Raw genomic sequence first — 3,448 nt, forward strand, 5'->3', positions numbered from 1 at the left:
GATTTTCTCATCCATCCAGTGTATGAACTGTATGATCATTATTCTGAATTCTTTTTCTGTCATGTTGAATGCTTCCATTTCACTTATTTCCTTTCTTGGTGATTCCTTATTTTCTTTTCTCTGGGGGTTGTTTCATTGTCTCCCCATTCTGACTATCACCAGAAGGTTCAAATGTCGAGTTGTCGGGGCCTGGGCCATGTGCAGTGGGAGCTTTGCACCCCCCAAGTGTCACTGAAGAGCTCCGACACCAAGACATGTGGCTGCTGTGGATTGGTGGGAGCCACGCTCGCCCAGGATCAGAGTCACAGGCGCTTAGTGTGGGCTTGTGTGCACACCTAAAATCAGAGACCCTGCTAGCATGTGCCAAAAATCAGAGTTCTCTAGCACGTGTCAGGAGTCAGAGACCCCCTGTGTCTGCGCTGAGAATCGAGTATCAGAGTCTCTGTTGCTTGGTGTGGCCTCACGTTGAGAATCAGGGTCCCTATGTGCACATGTGGCTGTTAGTGTGAATGCACTGGGAATCAGGGATCCCAGGCGCACGCGATGAGAAACAGAGTCAAGTCACTGGAACTCAGTGCTGCCTTTCGCGCGGAGAATCAGGGTCCCCAGTCTGCTTCGGGGAACTGGGTTGCACAGTCTCATTGTGTGGGCAGGAGGTTCACTCTTGCCCTGCGGGAAACAGTCTTCTGTGGGCACTTGCCCTGAATCAAAGTCAGGTGGCACTGCCGCCCTGTGTGGGCGTGGGGTCTGGTCACATGGGTGTGCACTGCAGGAAACAAACTCCCTTGTGTCCGTGCACCCAGGCTCAAATTCAGCGCAGCCCCCCTGTGTGGGCACAGGGTCTGATTACGGGAAACAAACTCCCCATGTCTGTGCACCCAGGCTCACATTCAGGTAGAGCCGCTGCTGCTGTGTGTGGGCAGGGGGCCTGTTTGTGCAGAGAGGGTCTGGCAGTTCCTATGCTACTGCCGCGGGGGCTGGTGGTGACAGGGATTGGCTCTGTGACTCACAGAAATCTGCAGCCGGGGAGCCTGGGGTCTTGGTGTCTGTGGGTCTGCAGCTGTGGTCACAGTTCTTTTACCGAAGTGGCTGTAGGGTCCCGGTTTGCAACTGAGACCAGATTGGGTAGTGGCAAGGCTAGGATCCTAGTCTCAAGCAGTTCTGTTCTTCAAGATGGTGTGGTCTCTGTGCCGGCGGTGTCCTCCCCGGAGTGTTTGTAGTGGCAGCGGGGTTTCGCCAACTAAGACTGCCCGGACCTGCAGGATCTAACTGCCCCTAGCGTTCACTCACACACACCACACACATCCACACACTCCTCTATCGCTCCCTCACTCTCACACTCTCTCCTTCCCTACCTTCTTGCTGGTCACCATCTTGGATTTTCTAGCAGGTATATTTTTCACAGGGGTTTGGGAAAACAATCCTGGAATTATTTTATCTGCATCCTAGATCTAAGCAAATGAGTAACTATATTGTGGAAAACGAGATCCAAGTTGGACAAAGAAGTTGCTAATAAGAAGAGAAAGAAGCTAGAAAGTGCTGGATTGGAGTTACATGTATCATCAGATAAAGGCATAGTTTTTAGTGTACATATGGAAATGTTTTATATATTAATCTATATAAGTTATGTATATGTATGTATGTATTATTGTGGTATCTCAGTCCTGTGCTCCAGTTGCCCTTATTTTACTTCCCAATGCCCCTAACGCACAGAAGTAGCGATCCTGGCGATTTGGATCTGGCAGGGAGAAGCCGTTAAAGTGCTTCCCTAAAGTGAAAAGGTGAGTAGAGTTCAGTAAAATATGTTGAGACACTGAAAGCTACCATATTCACATAACTTTTATTACAGCATACCTTTATAATTGTTCTATTTTATTATTAGTTATTGTTGTTAATCTCTTACTATGCGAATTTACAAATTAAGCTTTATTATAGGTATATATGTATGCATGTATAGAAAAAAAAACAGTATGGACAGGGTTTGGGACCATCCATGGCTTGAGGTCTCCACTGGGGGTCTTAGAACATATCCCCGAGGATAAGAGGGGAGGGGCACTGACATGCTTTACCTCTATCTGCTGAGGGCCCAAGAGCAGCGAGGCCCAGGAGCCATGAGCACAACCAGCACCATATTGTTCCTACAAGTTGCTGTCAGTGAAAGACCCGGGCTCTGGAGAGAAACAGCTATTCCAGGGCCAGGTCAGTGAAAGTACAAGATGAGCCTGGAACATCTTGTAATGTCAGACAGCAAGGAAATGCTCAAAAAATGATAAGATATGTCAAAAGGACATAGACACCAACTTGAAAGAGTTCTCAGTGGCCAAATCTGGGACAATCTGAACAACAAAATCAATAATGATAGTTATGGCCCATCAGTGGTAGAATAAAATAAGAATCCACGAGTTACATGGGTATAAAGAGGCAAATGGGTAAATGCATAAATGGGGGAGAAATGGGGAAAGCTCTTCCTCTCAGAGGAATTTCAAAGGGTTAAATGTAGAAGGAATGATGGGCATCGAATATTCACTATTTAGTAAACTCCCCAGTAATAACTGTTTCTAGCAAGAGTAGCAATCACTGCCGAAACCGGTTTGGCTCAGTGGATAGAGCGTTGGCCTGCGGACTCAAGGGTCCCAGGTTCGATTCCGGTCAAGGGCATGTACCTGGGTTGCGGGCACATCCCCAGTGGGAGATGTGCAGGAGGCAGCTGATCGATGTTTCTCTCTCATCGATGTTTCTAGCTCTCTATCTCTCTCCCTTCCTCTCTGTAAAAAATCAATAAAATATATTTTAAAAAAAAAGAGTAGCAATCACTGAATGATAAAGCTAGCAGGCAAAAATATAATGAGAAATAAGACATTCACGTAGTCTCAAGTCATCTCCCCGTGGGTACTTACTGATTACAAAGGGGAAATAGTAACTTCATAGCAGAGACATTGGACATCTTGTGCCCCCAGTGAAACACGGAGAAGAATGCAGCATCTCTCTGTGGAGTCCCTGAAAAAATGCTAACCCAAATCTAATCACAAGGAGACACCAGTCAAGCCCAAATCCTACAAAACAATGGACATTCTACAAAGTAACTGGCTGCTACTCTCCCCCCAAAATAGAATAAAGCAAGACTGAGAAACTTTGCAGATTAAAGGAGACCACTGAATTGGCAAAATGTAAATGAGACCTGTGGATGAGATAATAGGGTTGTAAGCATGTTAATTTCCTGATTTTCATTGTACTGTGGTTATGTAACATGGTAACATTTGAAGAATCTGGGTGAAGAGTATAGTGGGAATTCTTTGTACTATTTTTGCCACATTCCTGTAAGTCTGAAAGTATTTCAAAATAAAAAGTAAAAAAAAAAAGAAGAAGGAAGAAAGGAAGAAAGGAAGAAAGAAAGAAAGAAAGAAAGAAAGAAAGAAAGAAAGAAAGGAAGGAAGGAAGGAGGGAGGAG

This window comes from Myotis brandtii, unplaced genomic scaffold (assembly GCF_000412655.1).
Source record: "Myotis brandtii unplaced genomic scaffold, ASM41265v1 scaffold488, whole genome shotgun sequence".
Classification (NCBI taxonomy): domain Eukaryota; kingdom Metazoa; phylum Chordata; class Mammalia; order Chiroptera; family Vespertilionidae; genus Myotis; species Myotis brandtii.